General features: G+C 38.2%; 1 long non-coding RNA gene across 2 annotated transcripts in view; it reads right to left on the bottom strand.

Moving 5' to 3' along the window:
* Window positions 1–23,134, bottom strand: part of LOC103263756 — a 129,290-nt gene that overhangs the window by 49,735 nt on the left and 56,421 nt on the right. The window lies entirely within an intron of this gene.

The raw sequence follows: 23,134 nt of genomic DNA, 5'->3' as shown, positions 1-23,134 counted from the left end.
AATAAATAAATAAATAATCTACTGGCTGGGCACAGTGGCTCAGCCTGTAATCACAGCACTTTGGAAGGCCAAGGCAAGTGGTTTGTCTGAGCGCGCAGGTTCAAGACCAGACCAGGGAACTTGGTGAGACTTCGTCTCTACAATTTAAAAAAAAAAAATTTAGCTGGGTGTGACAGTGCACGTCAGTAGTTCCAGTTACTTGGAAGGCTGGGGTGGAAGGATTGCCAGAGCCCAGCAGGTCGACGCTGGGGTGGCCATGAGTGTGCCATTGCATTCTAGTCTAGGCAACGGAGTGAGACTTCAACTCAAAAAAAAAAAAGAATCTATAAATCTTGATCTCAAATTATTCTGAGCTAGTATCACACTCAAGATTTTAAAACAAAAACCTGGACTTTTAAAAAATAGACCCTTGTAAACTTTTTTTTTTTTTTTGGAGTAGAATTTCACTTCATCGCCCAGGTTGGAGTGTAGTAGCACACTCATGGTGACCCCAGCATTGACCTGCTGGACTCCAGCGATCCTTCCACCTCAGCCTTTCAAGTAGCTGGAACTACAGGTGCGCATTAACATGCCCGGTTAATTTTTTTTATTTCTTGTAGAGACGAGGTCTCGCCAAGTGTCTGGAGCTGATCTCAAACCTATAGGCTCAGGCAATCCACTCACCTCGGCCTCCCAAAGTGCTGGGATTACAGGCTCAGCCACCGAGCCTGGCCAACACCTTTTTTTTTTTTAAAGTGGAGAGTGAAGAAATTAGGAACCTAAACATGTTGATGAACACGCCATTTCTACTGCCAATGAAACATCTTCTCACCTGTACATTTACTTTGCCAGTAATAGTCCTCTTGTTCAATGAATCAACATTTAAGTGCAGGAAGAGAATGTAGACTTATTTCACATAGGCTCCTGTTTAAAAGACGTATAAAAAGGGAAACTTTTTTTTTTAAAGAGATAAGATTTCTCTCTGTTGCCCAAGCTGGAGTGCAGTGGCAGAATCACAGCTCACAGCAGCCTTCAACTCCTGGACTCAAGTAATCCTCCCACCTTAGCCTCCCAAGTAGTTGGGAACTATGGGTGCGTGCTACCATGCCTGGCTACTTTGTTTAATTTAATTTTTTTTTTAAAGAGACAGGGTCTCCTTATGTTGCCCAGGTTGGTCTAGAACTCCTGCCCTCAAGTGATCCTCCCGCCTCAGCTTCCTGAGTCACTGGGATTACAGGCAGGAGCCACTGTATCTACCTTCTCTAGAGTAACTTTAAGATTAGCTATAGAATCCTTGTGCTTTGTGAGAATCCTGACACTTTTAGTAAGCAATCTCTGTGCTGTTTTCGTCTCCTGGGCTCAGTTCCATAAACATTACATTATTTACAAGCACAAATAGTGAGCTGATAAGCTTTTTATTTATCTATTTTAAAAAACTAATCAAATATCATAGCTTATAAAGATAACTGATCTTATTTGCTTTAAATGTAATTTTAAAATATCAAGCAAGTTATAGCAAGTGCTGAAAAAAATAAAAACGATAGTGCAAAAAGATTATTGGCATTAATCTATTTTGATTTATATAAAAACTATAACTGAGGGATTTTTCCCAAGTTCACTCTGTGCTTTATTAAGGGAAACAAACAATAGAACAGTTATTTTTACTGGATCATGTCTAGTGGACTACTAATGCTTAAGACCTTTATATTTGCCATCTTAGAACTACATATGCAGTTTCCAGATCAATGCACACTCATTCAGCTATAATCTTTGGATGGCTATGAGTTTTATAGGAAAGGGTTTTCTATCAGCCTTTCTCAACTAAGATTCCTCATTTAAACTACAAACCACAAACAGCTACTTCAGTGACTGTTTTCTCAATTATCATTCTAGATGCACAGGAGTGTTAATTCAATACATATGTTAAATGCCAAGAGCTTTAAGGCTTCCTTTTCCCAGTGAACCTAGGCTGGTTTAAAAAATGCAGAACAGAGTGAAATTTCTTGAATTACATATAGGAAAACTTCTACTTTTTCTTCTCTGTTTTGCTTTCCGATTAGAAAGAAAAAAGAGAGAATTGGTATCACTTTAAGAATGTCATCTATAATATGACTTGAGCTGAAATAAGAAGAATCAACCAAAACCCCGACTCCAGCAGCAGCAAGGGGTCTCACAGGTGCAAGCTGGCAGTAGGCTACTCTTGACCCGCCCTGGCCCACAACAAGCTGAGATCGGGCCTCCTGAGAAGGCATGCATTGCTTAGATGCATCATAAATGTTCTAGCTGAGAGCAGACTCGGAGGAGAAAAAATATATGATCCTTAAAGGAATGTTCCTCTAAAACTCCAGTCTTATCGAGCACATTTTTAAATTTGTCACTGGGTGACTTAACTACTAGCCTGACTAACAGGTGCAAGGCACTATCAGGAAAAAAGTTGAATCTGTTTTTGATGGAAATTAAAAACATACCAGTTTTCCAATGTTGCAAATTTTTTTCTGTCAGTTAACTTTCCAACTTAGTTGAGAACTCGAATCCCCTCACATCTCACGTATAAGAAAGCACTGTTAAATGTGAACTAAGACCCTGACTTAAACTTGCAGAAAACAAACTAGAGAGCCATAGCCTGAACATCTACCTATATTCTACTGCTGCCCTGCTATAGGGGTGAGAGGAGGAGAAAGGTTAAACTGATAATATTCTTAGATGTCAAGTATCATGACCTTCCAACTTCCAGTCATTTACTTAGAAAAAAATGAATGAAAATATCCAACAGAGGAAATACTATGGGTGTTTCCTGTTATACTAGGCTTAACAGTGTTACACTGTTGGTAAAATGAAATCTGATTAAGACCTAGGAAGAATATTTTGAAGTTCAGTTCAAAACGTACCCAACTTCTAACAGACGACTACAAAACAGGCGTGGACTTAAGTCTTGTAGGACTGATCTACTCTCAGCATCTAGAAAGGTACCTGGCACACAGATGTTCCCAATCATTATTAGTCAAATAAATTGAGGGTTAAAGCTTTTCATTAAACTCAAGGTAGGAATTCCATCCAGCACGTTAAATAACTTCTCCTTTGATAAAATGACTGGCCCTAAAAGTGGATACAATCTTTCTAGAGAGCAATTAGGCAACATAAAAGGCTTCAGAAACTTTTTAGGATATCTGCCTAGCTCACAATTCCCTTTTTGTGAGAGGTACTCCCTAATCCAGTCATGTCTGTATTAGTGATGTGGTTCTCTGGCCAAGGTTGACTGGACAAGTGCTGGACACCTGGCTCAAACCAGGCTCATTACATTCTCTTTCCAAAAAATCTGGAATGAGAACAAGGCAGTGAGTCTGAGATGGTCTCTTATCACGGAGCTGATAAAAATATAGGAACTTTGTAGTGGCTAGAGCCTTCTGCCCACTATGTGTACAGAGAAGCTAAGAAAGGCGTCTGGACAGAGGAAATGAGAAGTGCATGCAGAGAAAGACAAGGAAACACAAGAGACAGAGATTATGGTTCCAGCCCCCCAAAATGCCCCTGGGTTCCTCGGGGAATACAGCTTCAACAATTTCCCATTATGCTTAAGCCAGCCTGAGTTAGCTGCTGCTACACACACCAAACAGATCTTCACAAAAACATATAAAAAGCATCTACTTACTCCTTACCTGATTTTTTTTACTTCTAAAAAAAAATCAAAATTATGTACAAGCATTTATATCCAAGAATGTACACTGTAAAGCATAAAGCAGTAAAAAAAAAGTTAATCTAAATGTCTAAAAATAGTAAACTGAATAAACCCTGTATGATATTACATGCTACCCATAGCAAGCCACTAAACCCCCATTATTCCTGAAGAATAGTTAAGAATGTGAAGAAATACTCAGATATATAAAAAGCATTTCTAAAATAATATGTATAATACCAATCTCAATTTTATTCTCAAACACAATGTATGGCACAGAAAAAAGAATAAAAGGATCTTAAAACTTGGCAGTAGGACCATAGCTAAATGTGATTTTTCTCATTGCTGAATTCGCAAAATAAACATGCATGGCTTCTATAAGGGAAAAAATGTATAAAGAAAGATGGACGCCATCCCCTACTGCCTATATTCTAGTCTCTCCCTACAGCTTTAAATATAAAAAGGGAAATAAACAAAAAATTCTTAGTACATATACATATAAAAATTATATTATACTATAGAACATCATTTTAAAGAATTAACTCAATGATGTAAAACAAAAGAGACTATTTTTGAGTAGATGGATCTTAGGAGAAAAGTCCTCATTCTACAAAAAGGAAAAAAGACCTTCCAGTCATCATTTATAATTTAGTAAAGATTCAGAGGGACAGAACTTCAGAAATCAGGCTGCCCTGAAACAAAAGTAGAAAGAGCAAACAGTAGTCAAGGAAATGGGTGTGTAAGGCCTCTCATGGTATAGCATCATCCTATTTATAGCATATCTTCCACCTCACCGTACAGTCAATCCACTGATCTCCCTCGCTTGACAATCTAATAAAGTGTTTTCAATCAGTTAAAGTCCATCCACTACATTCAACACATGTAAATCTCATTCTTTTCTTTGATGTTATTTGAAATCCAAAACAATCTGGAGCCACACGGCCTGAATTCAGTCTGGCTTTGCTACTTATCAGCTGTGTAACCTTAGGCAACTGACTTGTCATCCACAAAATGGGAATACACAGTATCTATCTCTCAGGGTTACTGGGAGGATTAAATGAATTAGTATATGTAAAGTACATAAGGAAGTGTCTGGCAAACGGCAAGTGCTATATAATTGTGGCTATTACTAACAGTATAATATTTAGAATTAAAAGTAATACCACAAAGCACTTTGCTTTCCAACCTTACAAGCCACCTCTCTCATCTTCACCTGACAGAATCTCTGCCCTAGCAATCCCACTACCTGTACTTCTCTGAATATGCTTTACTGTTTCCTATTTCTTTGCTCTTACACTGCTGTTCTTTCTGGCTGAAAGGCCTTTGTCCACCTAGTTAATCCCTACTCATCCTTCAACACTCAACTCAGATATTAGCTCATTTGTGAAGGCTTTCATGATAACTCTTCACCAAGACAACCTCCTCTCTCTGGTTGCCATGCATATTCTGATGTAAAACTTATTGCAATTATTTACATGTTCATATGCTCTACTTAAGTCTGAGCTTTGTAAGAGTAGGCACATTTGTTGGAATTTAAACAATTCAGAGAGTAGTCATTTATTCAACAAATGTTTATTGAGAGCCAAGACATCAATGTACAAAACAGGCAAAATTTCCTAACCTCATGGAGTTTACAGTTTGTGGGCTTTGAGTACATGCCCAGAAAATAACAGTTTGAGAGTAGAGGCCCATAATATACTATTGGTTAAACTTATGAGTACTAATATGTTTATTATTAATGTCTTAGTCTATTCTCCATTCAGAAGGGAGTAGCAAAAAGGACATGTTCTTCTTGCCTTACACACCTAAGGAATGTCTTAACCAAATGTCAAACTGGCCGTGTGGCTTGTACTAAGGAAAATGGAAAGGGGGAACTAGAAGGGTCCAAGCAGAGTCCTTAACACAGTCTGGGAATGGGCGGCAGGTCATAGATTTAGTTACCAGGTAACCTGCCTCAGGAGCCAAAGGTCATACCACAAAGACTAAGTATCTTATCTAATAATGGTCCAGACTTTCATTTTTTAATTTGTTTTTTAAAATTAAAGTAATATATAAACATAACTTTAAAAAAATCATACTACAAGGCTAATAATAAAAGCAGCAGTTCCAGCGGGCTCGGTGGTTCAGCCTGTAATCCCAGCGTTTTGAGAGGCTGAGGTAAGGGGAATGCCTAAGCCCGTGGGTTCAAAACCCACCTGGGCAACTTGGTGAGACCTCATCTCTACAATAAGTCAAAAATTAGCCGGGTGTGGTAGCGCGCACCTGTATTTCCAGCTACTTGGAAGGCTGAGGCGGAAGGATTGCCGGAGCCCAGCAGGTCGAGGTTGCGGTGCCTGGGAGCGGCGGCCACTGCACTCCAGTCTGGGTGACAGAGTGAGACTCCAACTCAAAAAAAAAAAGAAAAAAGCAGCAGTTCCATGCACCAACCCTCTACAACTTTCTAACCCTATTTCTTTCAGGAAACCACTTTCAACTCTCGCGGCAATTTCTTTGGTGTTTCCCTTCTCTTTAAAAGCATATATTCATTGTGACTTCTTTTTTCATTTTAATCGTTACCTAGTGAATTTCTATTGCAAACAAAATTTAGTTCTATTCCCTTTTCCTCTTCCAATCTCCTATGTTCATTAGTTATGTCACAATTTATAGTAAATCCATACTTAAGGTTTATATTATTAGAATCATATAACATTAATTGATAATACAACTAGTATGCTACGATTACAGGGTTTTTTTGTACAACATTTTGTTCTTGGCACTAAAAACTGCCTTGTTTTATCATGTGCTTGTGTTCTATATTCTAAATTAATTCTTACCCACAGAATCAAAAGAAGCTATAAAGTGTCTCTCAGCAATGGCTCAAACACATCATGTGATGTCAGTCCATTTTTCTTCTTGGCTATATCTTTCCTGAAGTCCTTCATTCTCCTGTCCAACCTGAACTGGTATTTTCTAAGCCTGGTGTACAACAGTTACCCAGGGTTTTCCTTCATCAAACGGAACTTTCTTCATCTCTTTTGTACTGGATTCCCTGTTTTCTGGATCAACACTTTCATCTTTAATGGCTTACTTTCTTGTTTTGATAGAGAATATTCTCCAGTAGCTTCCTCAAAAAGGGTTCATGGGAGGTAAGTTTTGTGACCTTATATGGCTAAAAATGTCTCTTATTCTCTCCTTATAATTGACAACGTTGGGTAACATTGGAAATCACAGTTTTTCAGAATTTTTAAAGCATTGTTCAATGACTTCTAGCTTTCTGTGTTGCTGCCACAAAGTCTGATGCCATCTGATTTCCAATCCTTATTTACAACTGTTTATGGGTCCTCCCCTGCCCCGCTCCCGCTTTAATAAAGCTTTTAGGATCTTTTATTCCTGTTTTCTGAAGTTTTACCATGATGTGTCTAGGCATGAGGTATGGGTTTTTTGGGGGTTTTTCTCATTCACAGCTTTAGGCACTCAGTGGATTCTATTAATGTGAAATTGTATGCCCTTCAGTTGTGGGAAATTTCCTTATATTAGTTACTGGATAATTTTCTTTATTTTCTCTGTTCTCGTCTCAGAACTTCTATTAGTTAGGCATGAGACCTCTTATGATGCTCTTGAAATTTTTCTCTCTTCCACTAATTATCCCTTTATCTCTTCCATCTATTTATTGAGAGGTGGCTCCAATTTCATTTTTCAACCTTTCTTTAACCAAGAAATCTTTTTGTTTTTCTAATTGTGCCTTTATCCCTAGGATTCTGTTCTTGTTTCATCTATGCAAAATACATTATTATAATTATTTGTAGAGATGAGGTCTTGCATTATTGCCTAGTCTGGTCTCAAACTCCTGGGCTCAAGCAATTCTGCCTTGATCTCCCAAAGTGCTGTGATTACAGGTGTAAGCCACCACACCCAGCCCACATATGCAACATCTTCTCTTACTGATCTAAAGATCTAAATTTACAGTTATCTTAAATTGTCCTTTCTAATTCTCTTGGTCTGTTCTGATTTTCACGTTAGTGGCTTCCCTTAATATCTGGTGCTTCTGGTTGGGCTCGGTGGCTCAGCCTATAATCCCTGCACTTTGGGAGGCCGAGGTGAATGGATTGCCTGAGCCCACGGGTTCGAGACCCACCCGGGCAACTTGGCATGACCTCATCTCTACAATATATCAAAAATTAGCTGGGCGTGGTGGTGCACGCCTGTAGCTCCAACCACTTGGACGGCTGAGGTGGAAGGATTGCCGGAGTTAAGCAGGTCGAGGCTGTGATGGCTGGGAGCGTGCCACTGTACACAGTAAGACTCTAACTCAAAAAGTATATATCTGGTGATTCTTGACTGTTATGCTCATATTTAAGAATGAGAACATGGAACAACTAGAATTCTCATACATGGCTGAAAGGAATGTAAAATGGTACAACCACTTTGGAAAACATTTTGACAGTTTCTTAAAATGTTAAAAAAAAAAAATACAACTACTATGCAACCCAGACATATTGAGGTATTTGCCTAAGAGAAATAAAAGCACAGCTTCACACAAAGCCTTGAACAGGAATGTTCATAGTTATGCTATTTGTAATAGCTAAAAACTGGAAAGAATCCAAAAAGTATACACTGTATAAGTTCAACTGTTAAAATTCTAGAATATGGAAACAAATCCATAGTGACAAAAAGTAGACTAGTGTTTGCCTGGGGACAGAGTAGGGAGAGGAAGAGAGTGAACCTCAAGGAACACAGGAAGACTTTCAGAAGTGATACATATGCTCACTATTTTGATGGTGATGATCGTTTCACACCATAAAAATTAGACTCTTTGCCAGGCTCAGTGGCTCAGCCTGTAATCCCGCGCCTTTGGGAGGCTGAGGTGAGTGGATTGCCTGAGCCTGCGGGTTCGAGACCCGCCTGGGCAGTGAGACCTCATCTCTACAATAAATCAAAAAATCAGCCGGGAGTGGTAGCGCATGCCTGTAGCCCGGCTACTTGGAAGGCTGAGGCGGAAGGATCGCCGGAGCCCAGCAGGTCGAGGCTGCGGTGGCCGGGAGCAGCCACTGCACTCCAGTTTGAGCAACAGTGAGACTCCAACTCAAAAAAAAAAAAAAAAAAAAATTAGACTCTTTAAAAGTATGTAGTTTATCTTACAGTAATTATGTCTCAATAAATCTATAAAAGAGAGGGAAACAAAGAGAACCCAAAATCAAAGTGGCTAAAAAAAAGAAAGAAAAAAGATGAGGTGCTAAAAGTGAACTGAAATTATGGGCCTGGTATGTTTATAAGAAGGGAAGTTCTTCTTATTCAGTATATACTATACATACTGTTTTCAGTGTTTCTACAGTCTGTATACAATATGGCACTCACATTGCCATAGACTGTTATACTGTGCCTAATATCTCCGAATCAAGTGCCTCTCTGCTTAAATTTCTCTAGAGTAAGGTTTCCAAACTTTCTATAAACAACTAGAGCCATACTGTCTTTGTTTGGACTGCCCAACTCTGCCATTGAAGCAGGAAAGCATCTGTAGACAATGTGTAAATGAAAGCGTATGGCTGTGTTCCAATAACTTTATTTACGAAGAAAGGCAGGAGGCCAGATGTGGCCCAAGTACAGGCCATAGTTTACCAATCCTTGCTCCAGACAATCATACTAGTCTTTCCATCTTAGGAGAACCAATCAATTTCTCTCCGAAAGGATACCCTGAAGTAATGGTTAAAAACACTTTATACCTAAAGAAGATAATTAACTAAGTAAAACTTAGAGGAAGGGAAGTTGTGAAAAGGGATACCAGAAATTTTAAAAGTTATATATAATGTGTATCAGCTATTAGCAGTAGATAAGGTAGACAGTACTTCTGAAGTAGACAGTACTTCTGATAACCTGCATCTGATGAACCTACATCATAGGACAAACAGAAATCAGTTTTATGACAGATGCTTTTAAATGGCTTCTAAATGTTACTTTTTCCTACCTTGACTTTGTCAGGGGTTTTAGGTATGAACAACAGTCCTGCGAGATTTCACTCCAGACTTGTTTTTAAAATCAAACACTCCATGGAAAAGGTGAACCACCAAATGGTGTGTGTGTGTGTGTGCGTGTGTGTGTGTGTGTGTTAATTTTTTTAAAGTAACCCTGCCATCTCATTCTCAATTAAAAGCAGTAGCAAATTAACTCAAAATATTATGTGAATTTGTCTCAAATTCATGACAAATTTCCAGAATCTCTAATAAATGAGGTAACACACTCAGAAGAACAAATTTCAAATTCTGTCAATTAACACCCTCAATTTCACTAAACTATTTTCCTTCAGGCAAGAAAACTTTTCAGGATAAATTCACTTGTGTTTCTTGACTCCACAGAAAAGGGGTTGTTAGTTTTTTCCCCAATTACCGTATTAGATGACAAAAGTGCTTGTTAAACCAGAGAAGTAATAATCATTCACTGCTCATAAGGATAACTAAGTTCAGAACTGATCTCTATCTTTAGTATTCTTCTTGGTCAAAATGATATAATTTGTTTTGGCAAAAGGGGAAAAGGTTTTTTAAAAGGTGATAGAGGTGAGAGTGAGAGAAAAGGTGACAAATTGAACACATTAGTTGAAGATTTCTGGGGCCTCTTTCCTCAGAGCAAAGGAATATTTGGTGCTTCACTGACAGAAACTCAAATTCCCTCTGTCATTTTCAAACAGAGCTAGTCTGAAAGAGGTTAGCTAAACCCTGCTGATTCACACACACATTTGCTTCCTCAACTTGGAGTAAATCAACTTTGGGGAACATATCTTCTGAAAAGATAATTTTGTAGCGGAGCCTCTCATCTACCAGCTACCATAAGAAGATATTAGTTAAAGAATAAACTTAAGCTGGGTGTAGTGGCTCATGCCTATAATCCTAGCACTTTGGGAGGCCAAAGCAGGAGGTAGCTTGAATCCAGGAGTTCGAGACCAGCCTAGGCAACACAGTGAGACCTCATCTCTACAAAAAAATCAAAATGTTAGCCGGGCATGGTGGTGCACTCCTGTTGTCCCAGCTACTTGGAAGGCTAAGGCGGAAGGATGCCCTGAGCCCAGGAAGTCAAGGTGAGCAGTGATTGTGCCACTGCTACCACACTCCAGCTTGGGCAAAAGAATGAAACTCCAACATACACACCAAAAAAAAAAAAAAAGAAAGAAAGAGAGAGAGAGAGAAAGAGAGAGAAAGGAAGAAAGGAAGAAAGAAAAGAAAAAGTGTAAACTTCTTTTTCCTGTGTGGTTCTTTCACCCTGATCTATTGGGGGGGGGGGGAAGCAAAGGAATATGTGGTTTGACCTTCATTTAACATGTTCACTTTGACAAACAAAACTCCAAAATCCAAAAACATCATTTCAGTTTTGATGAACTCTGAGTTTCCTGAAGATATTGTTAACCAAGGGACATCGAGGTCACTTTGTTTCAAAGGCATAGAATATTAACAACAATGCTGATAACGACAGTTTATAGAGAATTTTGAAATATTAAAAAAATTTAATTTGTAATTCTCATTTGAAATAAATTACATTACTTTCTGTAATTGATTTTCCCTTCTAATAAGGTATTACTTTGGCAAAGAGTAAAATTATTTTTGCATTCCTTGCCCTAAAGCAGGGTGTTAGCCAGGGTAACAAAGGGAGACTTTTCTAAAATAATCCACAAGTCCAGTGACAAGCACTAATGATATATTATAATTTCACAATATTTCAGTACACACAGATCTTCAGACACACACTATCTTTAATTTACATTAGTACAGAAAAGTACTGTAGAGATATACGCTGTGGACTGCTTTTTCAACATCCATTATTCTCCATCCCCTCTGCTTCCTTGCTAACAAAAACCTATTTTGCGTGGGTATCTAGCTCCCAACGCTCGAGAGGAGACACTCTAGCTCCAGCACATAAATCAGTCTTGGACCCACTCTGCCTAGAACTAGGCACTGGTATGTGACAGACCGTGGTCAATGAGATGCAAATGTTGAAGGGCTTCTAATTAAAGTTTTCCTTACTCTCAAGAAGAGATGTTTAAGAAGAAATGGTCCTTTTTTTTTTGCCCCAGGATGTCAGTATGTGAAGATGTAAAGTCAGGAGCTGCAGCAGCCATCCTGTGACAAGAAGCAGTGCTTGGTGACTTGAGGGTAGCAGAGCAGAAAGATGACCAGAACATGGGTCCTGATGGTGCTGCTGGGCTACTGATCTGAGCAACTCTAGCAATTTCTTATTTGAGTTAATAAATCCACTTACTGTTTTAGCCACTTTTAGTTGGGCTTTTAGTTGGGCTTTCTCTTCAGAGAGAAGCATCTGAACTCTACAATCACAATGTCCATATTACAGATGGGGAAACTAGTTCAGAGAAATTCAAGACAAGGCCTGTCAGTGACAGGCACAGCTAGGACTAGAACTTGCTACTTTCCTTTAACAAATATTGTTTAAGCACCACTGTGTGTGAAGTACTAGGTATACACTGGGTGCATAAGGGTGAAGGGACCACAGTCTACAGGGGTTCACAATCTAGAGAGACTGACATACAAACACATAAAGATATGAGGTAAGAGCTGCATAAGAGCCACTGAGCAAGGAGCTATTGATTCATAAAAGAGAAGGCATTTGACTGTGCCATGAGTTGTCATGGTAGGTACATCTAGGAGATGACAACATTTTTTTTAGTGACTTGACATTTCAAAAGACAACTTTGCGTGAATCTGTAATTATTTTAAAATAAAAAGTTTTTTTGACTTCAAAAGAAATAGATGTAATCTCATAAACATAATGTTGAACAAAATAAGCCACACAGGAAAGAGTACATCCTATTTGATTTCACATAGAAGCAAAATTAATCTATGCTGTTAGAAGTCACGATAGTGATTTCTCTGGTGGAGGAAGTACTGAATTGAAGGAAACACAAAGGAGTTTCTGTAGCAATACTAATACTCTGATTATTAATATGGGTATTAGTTACCTAGGTGGTTTAGTTTGTAAAACTGTTTTAAGCCATATGAGCATACATATAAATATATGCATCTATATTATATGTGCAATTTTCTGTGTTTATATTGTACCTCAATCGTTTTAAAAATTTAATATACATTCCATATAAAAAATAAATTCAGCTGGATGAGGTGGTTTGCTCCTGTAATCCCAGTAACTCAGAAGGCTGAAGCAGAAAAACTGCTTTAAGTCAGGAGTTTAAGATCAGCCTGGGCAGCAGAGTGAGCCCTGACTCTAAAAAATAAAAATAAACAGGAAAAAATTACTTGGCTATTCAGGAAAGCTGAGGCAGAAGGATCACTTGAGCCCAGGAGTTCAAGGCTACAGTGAGCTACAATTGTGCCACTGCTTGGGCAACAGAGTAAGACCTTGTCTCTAAAAATTAACTAATTTGTTTAAAAAATAAAATTCAAATAATAAAAGAATATGTAAAGTTATAAGTTTCCTCGGCCACCTTCCTTGAATCTCACTTTTTTTTTTTGAGTTGGAATCTCACTTGGTCGCCCAGACTGGAGTGCAGTGGCTGCTCCCGGCCACCGCAGCCTCGCCTGCTGAGCTCCGGCGATCCTTCCGCCTCAGCCTTCCGAGTAGCCGGAATTACAGGCATGCGCTACCATGCCCGGCTGATTTTTTGATTTATTGTAGAGATGAGGTCTCGCTGCCCAGGCAGGTCTCGAAACCGCGAACTCAGGCAATCTACTCACCTCAGCCTCCCAAAGACGCGGGATTACAGGCTGAGCCAGCAAGCCCGGCTTGAATCTCACTTTTTAGAGGTAAGTACTGTGAACAGTTCTGTGCAAATAATTCTAAATAACCTAGACCTTTCCCCACACATTTTCTATTATAAATGACCATGAATGCATAAACACAAACACAATTTTTTTTTTTTTTTGAGTTGGAGTCTCACTCTGTCGCCCAGACTGGAGTGCAGTGGCCGGTCCCGGCCATCGCAGCCTCGACCTGCTGGGCTCCGGCGATCCTTCCACCTCAGCCTTCCGAGTAGTCAGAATTACAGGCATGTGCTACCACGCCCGGCTGATTTTTTGATTTATTGTAGAGATGAGGTCTCGCTGCCCAGCCGGGTCTCGAACCCGCGGGCTCAGGCAATCCACTCACCTCAGCCTCCCAAAGGCACGGGATTACAAGCTGTGCCACCGAGCCCGGCTACAAACACAATTTTTTACCATTAAGTTAAGCACCTCGTCCTCTTTTAACTATTCCACAATATGCATATACAGTGAACACTTATGCATTACTTGCTAATGCCCTTTGATTTAGCCCGTTGTTTTCATATTTTCTTGTGTGGCTCTTTCTGTACCATACTGTCCTGTAAATTAGCCTGATGGTGGATAGAAGGTGACTCTAAGTTTGCACTAAGCAAAGAAGACAGGAAAAAACATCCCACATTGAAGAAATAATAGAGTGCAACAAGGATCTCACGCGTCTAGAGGACAAAGTATATATGGGTTCAGTGGAGAGGTAAGCATGGGTGAGAAAATGAAGTGTTTTCTGTCTGAGCTAAGTGACATAGTAACCTCAGAAAAGACTGTTTCTAGATGTATCAGGTTTCTAGTTTATACAACTTCGCTTCATAAAAATTTTCCTTTTCTAAAACTAAGGTAAAACTGCACTGAAGTAGAATAGAGTTAATAATGTTACTAAGCATTTTTAAAACAGTAAAGTAGAAAACAATACTGAGAATATTTTCCCCCTGAAATGGAAATCAAACAATTTAAAGGGGAATCTATTTTCAATGGTGAACCCCCTTGGTAAGGACATCCATGGTCACCTTCTTGAAAGCATAATAAACTATGATTTAGTGAACTTTCAAAAACGTTTGCTACTCTTCTACCATTCTAGACTTGAGAGGTACAAATGTGAGCAAGACACAGCCCTCAAGAATCTTACAAACAATTATAATACCATGTGATTAATATGGATAAGTAACACAATGAGTGCCAAACAAGCAGGCGTAAGTACCATGAGTACACAGAAGGGGGTGTCCAACTCTCCTGGAAGGCGGAAAGAATTCAAGCAAAGCTTCTAGTGGACATAGCTTAAACTGAGACTTGAAAGAATGAGTAGGAATTTACCGGGTTTCAAAGAGGAAAGTAAATTCTAGGTACAGAGAAGAGCAGGCACAGAATCTTGAGAGAGGCCAGGGAGAAAAGGTGGCTTCAGGAAACGTAGGGGGTATGCATGGCTGGAAAGGATGCAAGAGAGGCAAGTAAAATGAGTTGCTAAAGGGTAAATGCTGAGGAGCTTGGGTGTCTTGTGAGTGAGGACCAGTCACATGGAAGTTACTGTAAAATTTTCGCTCTCTGCATCCTCCATAGGCGCAGTGCCATGCCTTTCAGCACAGTAAACTCTCAGTAGATGTCTGTGGAAGAAACAGATGGGTCAGACTTTCGGAATAATAAAGAAGTCTGAAAAAAAAAAACAGGAAAGGGGAATAAACTGGGGGGGGGATGAATTATTCAAAAGCACAAATTAAGTTCCTGAAAGAGTGGAGAGGTGGAGTTAGACTTAAGTGGTTCCTAAAAAGCATGTGTTACACACACCACCTATCAACCAAAAATTAATCTTCTCCTAAGAGTCAGGGTTCCTAAACATTTTAAAGTGCAAATATATTCTATGCAAAGACCAAGACAGATACCACAGGGCTTGAAAAAAGTTCCATAAACTTGGGCTTTGACTTGATTTTCATAGCGTGATGCAACTGCTCTCAACTAAGTAAGAGATGAGCAGAGCAGGGGGAAAAAATAACTAAGTAGATTCCAGTAGCCCAGTAGCCCAGTGTTAAGACACATAACACCTGATGACAAGGGTGAAGAGTTTCAAATCTAATTTCAAGTCATTCCATTTGCCAGCACCAAAAATAAATGCTTAGGATGAACTCACATGGGGATTGTTCTATGCTACTTAGTAAACAGACTGATGATGCATTTGGTACAAGTGACCAACTTACTTGATTTCCTCTACCATACTTATGTAAAATGCCCTGTGGTAACATGGCACACTATTAAAGTATATTTACTTCATCAAGCTTCTCCTCCTTAAAGAGATAATCAAATCTTTCATGAGTTAGGTACAACTACTGGCCACAGAGACAATCATACTCCAAGAATAAAGATAAGACAGACAGCAGATAATGCAGCACTGGGGACCACAGTCACATCACCCACACATGAACTCTCAATCTTCAGAACTTTCATATTTGTGACCAGTATTTCTGAGCCTTTCCTTCATCTCATCTTGGCTGTATATAAGCCAACAGGATTTCACAAGGAGACTTTTGAAGTATTACATCTCCTGTACTTGATGCAAAAGAGAAGGAGCTGATGTCCTATGTATATAAGCAGCAATAAACTCAACAAACAATTGAACCAAAGATTTTACATAAATATTACACGAGAGGGATGAACCAGATCAGATCTTCGGAAATTCCTCTGCTTTGGATAAAGATGAAGTCAGGGTCCCATCATAATGAAAGGATCTCTAAGAAAACAATTCTAAACTCTAATATTATGTGTCAACCACACTAGTATGACTGTGAATGAGGGCGGGTAACATCGTATGGTTACTGGTACCAGAGGCTGGAGATAGTCATGCATCAGGTTACCAATATTAGACTACAAGAGCCAATTTACTTACTCATCTCTGAGGCAATGGGGCCTAAGGGCAATATGATTATTTTGCCTGATGTCCTATTTCAAATATTTGACAGATAAAAATCTACGGAGTAATTTACTAAATAAAACTGAATGAAGAGTAACGCAATCTGGAGTTCAGTCTTGAATCGATACTGGTTAATAATACAATCACAGCTAGTTCACAAAGTCCACATCTCAGTTTACGGATTACAATGCACTTGTGACTGAGTTAAATGTGAAATGTTCTAAGTTCTTTATAAAAGTAGTACTTCACATGTAAAATGAAAGTGTTATATGAGATGAAGTTAACTACCAGGACTAAAGCCAACAACTTCCATTTAAATAGAACTCAACCTCCAAAAAATCCAATGCACCTAATAGATACATGTCCATTAACTCCTAAAAGGCATTATCCAAACATTCCATGAATAGGGAAACATATATTAAGTTATTTAATAACTCAAATCTACCAACAAGCCTATTACAGAGTCAGGAATAGAATCAAACTCCTGATGTTCCCACTCCTAGCCAGTCCTTTGTTCAACTCACCTACTTAGCTTCAATTATGTTGTTCTAAGCATCAGAAACATACCAAGTTATGGCAGGGACAGAAACTTCTCTCCCAAAGGCTTTAGATTAGTCTACTAAAACATGTTCAAAGTTAAAATTGATAATGGTTCCATAAATGGCAACTATTTATTAAACTAGAGAAGTATTTCATGTAGCATTAGGCTAAAGTAATCTGTAAAAAATGGAGACTATTTTTAACGATAGAGTCAGAGAAACAAACTTGTAGAAAAAAATCAAAGACCATGAAAGGGTCTATCTCTTTAAAAAAGAGTAAGAAAAATAGAAGGTGTGAAGGAATAACAAAATCTAAACGCAAAAGATAATTCTATGGAATAATAACTATAACAGGTCTGTACCATGGAAAATTGGGAAATTCAAACTCCTGGCCTCAAGTGATCCTCCCACCTTGGCCTCCCAAAGAACAGGAATAATAGGCATGAGCCACTTTGCCCAGTCAAATGGGAAATTCTATGACAAATTTACCTCCTGATAAGCATCAAATACATATTAATACATCTTCCAAATTAGCAAAATGCTTTTTCCCCCATAGGAACTCTCTTGGGGAAAATTAGCTACTCTCATATATGCTATTAATTTGAGGTTTTCTGGAGGTTATTTGGAAATACGTGATAAAAAATTTTTAATGTAATAAAAGGTTTTTTTATACCCTTAGGCCAAGTATGGTAGATGAATTATTGTTTTCAATTCTTCATATCCTCTCTGTTTTAAAATTATACATTCACACCCTTTGTCATATCACCTTGCAAGGTTTGGCCAAATGACTCTTTTTGGCTAGTAAGATGTTAATAAGCCTGATGCCAGCAGAGTCTTCAAACGTATTTTAGTAGTTTGGCCTGCTTCTTGTGCTCTGGTGATAAACCATGAAATGAATATATCCCAAGTAGCTGCTGTCTCTTCAAGCAAGGCCTCAGAATGAACACATTTATAAGAGGCCTAACCAAATCTGTAGCCTGAAGTCAAGCCCAGTCAGTCCAAAAACTAAAGCAGAGGTGCCTGGCCAAGTACAGCCTAGATCAGGGGAACCCCAGATGACCTATAGACACAGTGTGAAATTAAGCACTTACTGCGGCAAGTCACTCAAGAAAACAGTCTTCTTATGCAGAATTGTTATGGCAATAGCTGGCCAATGCAGTCAGCTCACACCTAGGACTTTATTCTGAAGCAATTAGAAAGAAATATACATCCTCACAGAAAGATACACACACACACACACACACACACACACACACACATACACACACACACACATCGTAGCAATACTTATGATAGCAAAAAACTGAAAATACCCTATCATCAAATAATAGAGGAATAGTAAAAAAAAATTACAATATAGCTGAACAATTAAGTATTTGAAGCTGTTAAAGATAAATATATATGTCAGCTAGGCACAATGGCTCATGCCTGTAATACCAGCACTTTGTGAGGTGGAGGCAAGAGAACTGCGTGAGGCCAGTAATTCGAGACCAGCCTGGGCAACTTGGCAAGACCTCGTCCCTACAAAAAAATAAAAATAAAAAATTAGCCAGACGTGGTGGCACACACCTGTAGTCCCAGCTACTTGAGAGGCAGAGACGGAAGGATTGCTTGTGAGCCCAGGAGGAAGAGGCTGCGGTGAGTGATGATAGTGCCACTGCATTCTATCCTGGGAAACAGAGACTTCAACTCAAAAAAAAAATCATATTGTCAAAGAACACTAAAAAATGTAAGAAGATCTTCATAATATGTTAAGTTTTAAAAGCATAAAAAGAAAGATGCATTGTTCTATTAAAAAATTACTGTATAAGCAGGGAAAAAGATCAGGTTGATAAAATACCTCATTTAAGTAATATAAGTACTTCTATGTTAGTACTATTCTAATGTTAAGTATTATACTAAGAATAAAAAAGTAAATAAAACAAATACGTCCCCTGCCTTCTTGAAACAATCTAACAAAGAAGAAAGGTATTTTAAACATAATAATCATATAGATAGGTATATAATTACAAACTGCAATATGCTACTGTAGTAGAAACTGTTAATTGTATCCAGTACTTAATTATCTCCTAATTCTTACTCAGTATTAGTCCCTGAATTCTACTTGGCCATGACCTCCAGCAATAAACTACATTTTCCAGCGTTCCTTGCTCCTAGTTGGGGTCATGTGACCAAGTTCAAGCCAATAGATCTTAGCTGGAAGGGGTCCATGCAACTTTTAGAAAAATCCTTAAAAATAAAAGGCTTGCTCTTTGTTGCTTTTCCCCCTTCTTACCAGATGGAGCAGTTATTTTGTTTTTGTTCTTTTTTTTTTGAGTTGGAGTCTTACTCTGTCACCCAGACTGGAGTGCAGTGGCCACTCCCAGCCACCACGGCCTCGACCTGCTGGGCTCCGGCGATCCTTCAGCCTCAGCCTTCTGAGTAGCCGGAATTACAGGCATGCACTACCACACCCGGCTGACTTTTGATTTATTGTAGAGATTTATTGTAGAGAGTTGCCCAGGCGGGTCTCGAACACGCAGGCTAGGTAATCCACTCACCTCAGCTTCCCAAAGCCCAGGATTACAGATTGAGCCACCGAGCCCGGCTGGAGCAGTTATTTTGGACTGTAATGTGGAAGCTTCATGCTGGGAATGTCAGAGCAACAGAGGAACCTGGGTTCCCTGATACTGGGGAACAATACTCTCAGCAGTCTGAGTCCACCTACAGCATTTTTGGATGAGTGAGAAATAAAATTTGACCTGTTTACACCACTTACATTTTGGGCTTTCAGTCATTCACGGCTGAATCTAATCCTAAATGGCATAACTATGAAGGAAAAATGAAGAGTTCAATGAGAGATTATACCAAAACATTGAGTTTGACAAGAGAAAAGGGTTTCGGGATTACCTCTTCTGAGGAGGTAACAGTTAAGCTGTAACATAAAATCTGACTATGTGGGCACCAGGTGAAGTGAGGCAGGGCAGCAAACTATTCAGGCCAAAACAAAAACAAAAACAAAAAACAAAAAACAAAGGTGCAACTACGACAGCTTAACCCTGAATCACCACAATAACAAGCAACAGACTTTGGGATGTCAAGATTGCCCCTACAAGGAATTAGGATGAAAGCAGACCACTAAAACAACTAGGTGCTTTGGGTACAAATCAGAATCTCTCTATTCTGACAAGAAAAAGACCATATATACCTGTCAAAAAATAATGGAGGAGTGCAGAATAAGAATGAATGCTGCTGAAGAAATTAACCGTTGCTTCTATACCTCAGCATTACTTGTGTTTAAAATCACTGGATTTTCTGATTAGAGTGGCTCATATACCATGAGGAGAATGCTATTCGATTTTGAAATGCTAACTATCCCTGAAACAGACAAGGAACTTGGTGCTAAAAATTTGTTTAAATAATGCTTCTTGTTTATTTCTGATTCTAAAAGGGAAACATATTTATTGTGGAGAATTTAGAAAATGTACACAAGAATACAAAGAAAAATTAACCACCTGTAAACTCATCACCTTCCAACATTCTATACTGGCATTATTTTTACACACATTTACATGCCCACATACATATATACATACAACACACACAAAAATGGGACTGCAATGCTTATAAAGTTGTATGTACTTTCTCATTTATTATTGCAGAGTGCATTCCTATGTCATTAAAATACTTTTCAGGACGGGCTCAATGGCTCAGCCTGTAATCCCACTGAGCACTTTGTGAGGCCGAGGTGAAAGGACTGCCTGAGCCCGTGGGTTCGAGACCAGCACAGGCAACTTGGTGAGAACTCATCTCTACAACAACAACAACAAAAATTAGCTGGGCATAGTAGCACGCGCCTGTATTATCAGCTACCTGGAAGGCTGAGGCGGAAGGATCGCCAGAGCCCAGCAGGTCAACACTGGGGTGGCCATGAGTGTGCCACTGCACTCCAGCCTGGGCGACAGAGTGAGACTCCAACTCAAAAAACACAAAAAACAAAAAACTTCAAAACCATGATCCTAATAGTTATATGACATATAATTTATCTAGCCAATCAAATCTGGGGATTTTCTGAGCTAAAACTGTCAACCACAAATTGAAGCCCTATAGGTCAAGAGCTGACTTCAAAATCTGCCAGAGTTTCTCTCTAGAAATCTCAAGTTACACTTTGAGAGCACAAAAACATTCCAACTAAGAATTCAATGAAATACACTGAGGCTTAGCCAAGAAAGATGCTCATTAAAGGCCATATTTTCCCAAACAGAGAAAACCATTACATGGTTTTGAGGAACAAATTGAGTAAGTATCAAGGATTGAAGTGGTAACAATGAATTAGAATAAGTGTCTATTGTAAGAATGAATATCTACAATTTTTTAAAATAAAGCAAAGTAAGAGAATATATGCATTTATAAATTATATAATTAAGTTTTCAAATGGATATAGGAAAAATGATTATAGAAAAGAACATATAGAAAATGGAAGCAAATGTGACAATGGTTTAACAATTAAGTCTGTAATATGACATCATTCTTCAAACTTTTCTGTATTTTAAAATTTCCTAACAAATAAGTAAAGTTAAATTAAAATATTAGTCATATGAGTAAAGTAATTCAGATTTTAGTTATTAAAGTGGGGGGAAAAGTAGTAAGTTTAGCCAGAGGATAAGTGGCTCTTTTGAGAAGAAAAAAACAAAAAACTGGGCAGATAGAAATAGAAAGCTGTTCTAAAATATAACTATTTTAAACTAGATAGCAACATTTCATGTTGGAAATTAGTCTGAGAAGGGATCAGCTTTTGAACTTTATAGCTGTGCTTCCTTCAGTACTATCCTACCTAAAAATATTCTTCTGTTACATCAAAAAATTGTTTTCAAAAGTTTAGGAAATATAAAAACTGCAATACTGCAGTTCAGGTTCTCAGTCTACTTTTCTTTACTTTGCATACCTAAGATTTTCCAGATGCTAGGCATTTTTTAAAATTCCAGTCTCTAAAATTCAAACTTAGTTCAGATAACAATTAGAGTTTGTCACTTGATGAAATGTCTTACTGAACAGATAGTTGTGATTTTCTATTAAGTGAGGTCCCTAGCAGAAAAAAAATTTAAAGAATAAAAAGTAACAGAATAAACTGAATCTTTCCATTAGTTCTTACAAATAAAAATTTCAAATAAGTGTAAATTTTGAAAATTGCCCCCTTTTCCCACACGTAGCCTTAACTTAACAACAGCATCCCCCAACCCTCTCACTAGTCAGTTCTCATCTTTTTTCCTGCTGGAACACGTGATTTTTTTTTTTTTAAGCAAAAATGACTCATTCATTGGCATCTTGTCAAACTAACCCTGAAACTATAAGGAGGCTCAGTGCTACCAGAATTCTAAAGCTAGAACACTTTCCCTAACACACATCATTTTGACTTTAGAGAACTGAACCGTATTCAGAGTCAAATACATACTAACCAACTCTGTTTATATTTTTCCTAACAAATTTTTCTCTACAATTCCATCTTCTCCCAATTTTAGTTTGGCAATTCCTTAATCTAGACTACCCCCTGTCTGTGGAAAAGACAAAACGGGGAAGTGTAAGAACAGGAGGAAAGAGTAAAAAGCAGTTGTGCACTCAGTTTGGAAAATTCTATTCAGAAACATTAACTCCTCATATCTATTTATCATAATTCTCGAAGTCTATTTATCCCCTCATTTAAAGTTAAATGAAAACAAAACATAATAAAAAATATCCAGGAATAAAGTCCTCTCACTGCTAACATTTCACTAAATAAAAGCTTAAAAAACAACATGAAAACAATTCTTGAGGACTGTTAAGTAAAAAATAAGATGTCACTAGCATGAAATATCAACTTCAAGTCACCTTATTCTTTAGGTTCAACATTCACCTTCTCCATGACAGAGGAAGAGTAGTAGGGAAGGAACAAGAAAACAAATACTTTGTCAGATTATCACAGACATTTACTTACAGCTCTATCAATTGTCACTATCAATTGGTGGCAGGTGCTACCTGAATTGGTGGTCATCATCAAAAAATTACAAAAAATACTTTCCAGATGTCCTTGGAAAAAAGCAAGATGCTCTTCTCTTGACTTATATAAAGTATAACGAGATTTCATCAAAGTTTTTTCACATAATAGCTGGTCAATCTCTAATAGGGATTAACATAAAGGTATGACAATACATAGAAAGGGAGACCTACATTTATGGCAATCTACTTACAACTATTCTCTTCACACTAAGTTAAATGTCAGCTCAAGTCTTCAAGATAGGTAAGAAGGTACATACAGCAGCTGCAAGATTCTCTATAACATACTCAC

The sequence above is a fragment of the Carlito syrichta genome, unplaced genomic scaffold (assembly GCF_000164805.1).
Source record: "Carlito syrichta isolate Samal-C Ts95f unplaced genomic scaffold, Tarsius_syrichta-2.0.1 Scaffold305249, whole genome shotgun sequence".
Taxonomy (NCBI): Eukaryota; Metazoa; Chordata; class Mammalia; order Primates; family Tarsiidae; genus Carlito; species Carlito syrichta.
Note: the sequence above shows the minus strand (reverse complement) of the source record. Positions and strands in the feature narration are given on the sequence as shown.